This window comes from Vigna umbellata, chromosome 10, assembly GCF_029865625.1.
Source record: "Vigna umbellata cultivar VRB3 chromosome 10, Vumbellata_1.0, whole genome shotgun sequence".
NCBI lineage: Eukaryota > Viridiplantae > Streptophyta > Magnoliopsida > Fabales > Fabaceae > Vigna > Vigna umbellata.
Window position 1 is genome coordinate 8,647,165 of NC_142174.1, and position 6,897 is coordinate 8,654,061.

Genomic DNA, 6,897 nt, shown 5'->3' on the forward strand with positions numbered 1-6,897 from the left:
AATATATATTGATGATGAAGTATAAGGGAATTTGAAATGTGATACAAATTAAATAGTTTGGTTATGAAAGAGTATTCCAGGGAGGAATATCTCAGAAAGTTATTATTGAATGGTAAAGTATGAATGTGGACAAAACTTAAGTGGCGTTTATTCTATTATTCCGTGATTACTCATTCTCACGTAGAGAGGAGTAAGTCATGTGTGAGAATGGTAGGAGGTCCTAGTCCATAAGGTTAACTTGGACGGAACGGATTAACCTCGGGTGGCAGCTGTTAAGGGTATCCTAGTTACTACATCACCCGGGTGCACAAACGTCGTAGCTACACAAAATTCATACAGTCCGGACAGTCAGAGTCAAGTGGTTGTTCTTTGCATGCCATGATGTATGAATTATGATTTGGTTGTTGTTTGATTTAATCATGAAAATTGTATGTTTTATTGAATTAATTAAATTACATAAGCTTATCCTATTTATTGTCTTGTTTGTGTTGTCCGTTCGGTTGTTTGTCCTGTTGCAATGATCATCAGTGTGGATGTGAGCAAAAGGAGAAGAGTTGCTGGAAGAAGCACTAGAAGAGGTGGAAGTGAAGACTACACCTTAGGACCGTTCGAGTTGTTGGCCTCTTCTTTTATAGGAACGTCCGGTATAAGTTTATTTTGTAAACTGTTCGCTCTAGTTGTAGTCATTGTACAGTTTTAACTCCCTGCTATTTTGTAAGGTCGTTCAACCATAACTGTACTTCCTAACTTTTGTAAGACTGATCTGTAATATTATTAATATGTGATTATTCTCTTATATGATTTTATACTGTATTTTTGGGATGTTACAATTAATATTTAGAACAATTTAATTAGTATAATATTTGGTTATCCATAATATTAAAACTAAGTTTTTCAATATTTTTCTTTACATTAATATATTAGAATTAATGTTGAAAAATAAGGCCACAATTTTAGAGCACTACAAGTTAAAGTTAATGAACAATTCAATTCAATTGACATATGTTATCAGACTGTACTAATTTTATCTAGTTATATTAAAAGTTTTAGAATCTTTTACATGAGATTAGTCCTCTTGTTTTGTAGCTCTTCATTATTACTTTTTTGGTAATTTGAATGTAATAACATCGGCTTCAAAGTTGTTTTATTCTTATTGATAAATTGTATTATTGAACTTTTAAATTATTTATGTATGATAGTGTAAATTAGTAATAATTTCTTTTAGTATTATTAATGTATGTAATATTTTGGTTGATAAATTCAATTCAATGTTATATAATTATAATGGTTTTGTCACATCCAAAAATTTTAAGAATACCATAAAATCTTAAATCCTTAATTGACAACATCAACATTAAAGTATCATATATATATATATATATATATATATATATATATAATATATATATATATTATATATATATATATAGAAATAAATCAAAATACTTTTAATATTGTATTTCAAAAGAACATTCCAAAGTACTTCAAAAATACATAAAAATAAGATTTATACCGTTTTTCAAAATAAAGATAAAAGGTTTTATTTTCTAACTGTATCTGTCTTAAGCCATGAATTACTAAAAGCTGTATATTCAATGTCATCACAAAAAACTTCTTCATGTGCATTAGTAATTTTGTTGTCGTACAAGGGCATGTGGTGTGTGCTGTGGGCCCAATGGGTCATAGTCCATTTGGAAGTCAGGTGTCTTGGATTGGACCTTTGGACCCTTTTATCTATGTATGGGCCCACCAAAAGGCTCCGTTCACACTTTCACCAGCATCCATTCATTCCAGAGATCGTTTCTTTTCCATACTTTATTTCACATTCTCATTCAGATATCTCATAATTAATATGTGTGTGGGATAATTATTAATTATTATCGTACCCAAAATAATGTACAAGTAAAAGAAAACAAAAAGCAGAAAAAGCAAGAAATATGAGAAATGAGAATGATGGGTGTGTTTCATAATTAGCTGTCACTTGTATCAGTGTGAGGTACTATGTTAAATCCATATTATTCATCAAATTTTCCAATGTTTAAACTTTAAAAAAGTTGCCTTGGACTTATCCGCAACAAACTATTATTACAGTTTTTTCACAATTGTCATATTTTTAGCATATACAATTTTTTTTTTCAAATTGAAATAATTGAGATTTAAATAAGCACGCCTTAAAGCGAAGAGAAACCTGATCTAATCTAAACTATGACAGTTCATAGAATTGGTTTCTCTTGCACGCATGAAATTCTCTGAAAACATTTTTGAGAAAAATACATATATAATAAGTAATTAGAAGCATGGAGGTGTTTGACAATAATTGTATGAGGAGATGTTTAACGTAAATGAGAAGTATGCGTATGTGTGGTAGAGTCTGAATTCTGCAAAACTTTATCATAATGTTTGACCTTTTGGTAGTGTTTTATTCCCTAAACTACGTGGTGGCTGTCGTTTTTGCATTTCTGTGTGAACATTGGTATTACTATTTGGGCATGTTGAAGCTATGATTACAGAGAGGTGTGTGTCTCTTTGAGCCCTAATGAGAAAATGCCAAATGTATGAAACTATCTACATAAATAGTTTAATTCTTTTAATTTTTACTTAATATGGAACTTACATTCACAATAATAGTACAACAATAGTTTTATAGTTTTGTTGAAAGAGGAGCAAGATGGGTGGAAGTTGCATTATTGAGAATGATTTTGGTAGTTTAGTTTGATTTTACAGTTGGGCGATGTCAATTCTTAAACTCAGTCAACATTTTTGTTTAACCATGCAATCAAAGGTGGGGTTTCGTATATGTTTCGTATGATCCCACTTTTCTAACAAGTAAATTTCTTTTCAGTTTTTAATTTGTAAGAAATTTAAATATATTGAATTTGAATTATTTTTATTTGATATTCTTATCAAGCATTAATGGTTAATGTGATATATACTTCAATGTTTTCAGGTATGTTTTTATTATAAAAAGTGAAGGACTTGAGATATCACAACCAACACTTGATACTGAAAATTCAGAGTACATCATCAAATTACAGCACGTGGGAGGAGGTGAAATGTGCACAGGTTCTTCTGTTTAACTTTTTTTCTGTTGTCCAAAGGTTTCCTTAATTTCCCCTTTTGAAGAGAGCAGTTTGGCGTTGCATTTGGTATATGATTCAGGTGCACCATTATCTCATTTTAATTCTACCAGTGCCCAACCATTTATAAGCATTTTTTTTAAAATTTCACATGTCAACACAGTTGAAGAGGTAAATTGTATTCTTTGTATGTTTCAGAGTATTAGTTTTTATCCTAAGTTGGATTTTTATTACAGTTTCTTAATTTTATTAATGATTTTGTTGTAATCGTAGGACTTCTTTGAGACTTGAGTTTTTAAGATTTGAGACAAAGAGAGGTTCACATAATCGAAGAAGGAGCTTGATGCCTTGCTTTCAGACGAATAATTGGCAAATGTTCCGTTTCTTGCGCTAGGGAACAAGATTGACATTCATATACTATATCAGTGAACAAGATTGACATCCATATACTGCATCAGGGAACAAGATTGACATCCATATAATGCATTAGAAGAAGAACTACGTTAGCATCTAGGTTTGATACAACTCTAGTGATGTTAGGTGTCACAATTTGTTTTTGTAGAAGTTCTTTTTTGTTGAGGGATATTTTCTTTCTGAAACACTTGATTCTGTTGTAGAGGCTATGTATGATTTTAAGGAACATAGTAATAAATCTTGTGATGTTTTCTAATGATTTTCTCTTGTCTCTTTATTTTTTGATATGATGGTGTTGTTTGACAAATATAAAAATAAAGAGAAAAGACATCTAAATTAAAATTATCATAATTTGAACTTTTATACCAATCAAGGCAATAATAGGTATAAAAGTTAGATTTTTTATACCTGTTCTGATAATGAGAATAGTAGGTAAAAATGATTTTTTATACCTCTCTAGAATTAACCGGTGTAAAAGTGATCCATTTTTATACCTGTTCTAGAAAAGGGTATAAAAAGCATAAAACTTTCTATACCTCATGCTTCTATACCTACACAATAATATGTATAAAAAGCCTATTTTAAAAGGTATAAAAAGTCTTTTTTGCACTAGTGGTTGGTCGAAAAGAAATTCCGAATATTATCAACTAAAATAATAATATTAATAAAAAAAGTTAAAAATATTGTTAGTGTTGACAAAATAAATTTAACTATCAGTAATTGAAAATGAAAACGTTTCTATGACTACTAAATGTTGTCAACTTTTTTACAACGTCACCTGATGGATGTCAATTAATCCGTTTTAAATCTAACTTTTCATGTTGAGGAATGTGACGTTGAGGGTATTTTGGGTAGGCAAAGAGAAAATTCATTTTTCCTTTTCACGGTTTCATTTCAGGAAACACATTTCCCTTTTCCTCTTCCATTCGCGGTCTCACATACTCTCTCTCGTCTATCTCTGTCCACCATTGCACTTCCTCTCACGCGAGACCACCATAACTGCCTCCATCATTGCTCTCCTCTCTCTCCATCATTACTCTCACACTCTCTCCACTAAAGCGCACAATGTCGTGTTGTGTTAATTTCTAAAGTGCAATATGTTGATTTCAAGAGGAGTTACTTGGATTTAGAAAAAAAAATGTATGTGACTAGATCCTCGACAACAATAACGTGCGAAGATTCCAAGTGTTGGAAAAATATGGATTATTATAGGATTTCAATTGTATGTTGTGTACAAGTCTTGAATGTATGATCCTTGTATAACTTTCCTTGTATAGATTGTTAGTATACAAAGGTATTGTTCGTAATATGTACTTGTGAGACATTATCTTAATATAATTCCAGTTTTGATGAATAAGTATTGACCAATTTGATTTACTTTGCCTATGTTTTTAGGTGACATTTTGCATATTTTGTGATGGATGATTGAGTTTATTGAGTACATTGTTGATTTAGATGGGTTACTGAGTTTATTGGCCATCCTTACCTTTTTTTAGATGGTTGAATGAGTTCATTGAGCATAGGTGTGTTTCGTGTACCAATTAGCACGTTAGGTCATGCAATGGTTTGCAAAAAAGTCCCTTTAGGTGGTTTCCTCTAAGTTAGGTAAGCTGGAAGACCATTCTAGCCTTTTTTATGACTTCGTAATCGATTACAAGGATCATGTAATCGATTACCAGGGGCCTCAAGACCATTTGTACATAAAGTTCGACTACACTCCCCAATTGGAAGAACATCATTCCCAAGAAGTTTTTGGCTCTGTTTTGGGTCAATTTTTCCAGTTTTTGAGATGAGTGAGTGAGTTAAATGTCTATGGGTGTGTTCCTTGCACCAATTAATGATAAACAAATTTTTAATCCCCGGCAACGACGCCAAAAACTTGTTAACACTCAACAATTGTACCGAATCGTATCAAGTAATAATAAAATGGTAAGACCAAGTATTGTTTCCCAAAGGACTCACGACCTAGACAATTATGTGATTTATTGATTAAATTAGACTTGTGAACGAAATCATTGTGTTTGAATTGCGGAAAATAAACATGAATGCAAGTTTTTGATCAATTGGATTGAAAGAAGCAAAATAGATTGATGTATAATATGGAATAATGATATTGTTGGGGTTTACGATTTATCCTATCCATTCTCATGTATTCAAGAATTCATCTTTCTTCATTAATGTTAATGCCACTTTCTAATTTACCTTAAACCCGATGTCTCGGTGAAGAAAGCCTACTCCTAATCACTAGTTTACAATGTCTTGTCTCCCTGGCAATTATTCATGCATTACATTCGCACAAAAGCTTAAAGGCAACAAATCCTCCTATCCCTATGTCTAGGTAATATTGCTCTTGGGAGAATTTCCTCAGTTCTAGATTTATCTATATGTGTCCATATAGATAAAATCAATGATCATGCAATTTAATGAGTTAAACAAAGCATGCATAGAGTGTAGAAGAAAAACCCTAACAATTAATGAAGCAAAGCATATCTAATCAAGAATCAATTCAATACATGAGAGTTTCAAAGGACTACATCGGTTCCCCAACAACAATGGAGGTTTAGTTCACCATAGACATGGTGAAACTAGATGAAAAACAATGAAAGAATGAAAGATAGAACCCTAGAATGTGAAGAAAGGAGCTTCCGCATTCAAAATCCGCCTCCAAGGGGTGAAGAAAGTGTGATTTTGTCTCTTTCTGTCCAAAGATACCAACCCTAGGTCGACTAAACCCTTGTATAGTTTATTAAAATTTACAGCCCAAGCCCAATTAAATGGCGCTCAGCGGCACTTTTGGCGCTCAACGGTAAGTGCGGTTCTTCTAAATGGCGCTCAGCTGCAGTTTTGGCCCTCAGCGGTGACTACGGTGCTTCAGAACGCCACTCAGCGATAAAAGTTGCGTTGAGTGGTGACTGTGGGTCTTCTTTATCACACTTTTACTTCCTTTCTTGAGTCCAGCCCTTACTACTTCAACTTCTTTCATCTAATTCATCTTAATTCCTACCAAAACAGGGAAAACCAAGCATGAAACCCATCCAACTCTCTTATTTCCAAAACTTAAGCAAAAACATGATCCCAAGCTAGTTTCTAAGTCATAAAGGTTGTTTTTAATATCAAAATTAAGTATAAAAATAACGGTTTTCAACCGTTATCAATTAGCACGTTAGGTCATTCAATTATTAGAAAAAAGTCCCTTGAGGTGGTTTTCTCCAGGTCAGGTGAGCTGGAAAACCATTATGGCCTTTTTTATGCCTTGGTAATTGATAACAAGATCATGTAATCGATTACCAGGGGCCTTAGGACCATTTTTACATAAAGTTCAACTACACTCCCCAACTGTAAGAACATCACTCCCCAAGAAGTTTTTGGCATCATTTTGGGTATTTTTTCATTTATTGAAATGGGT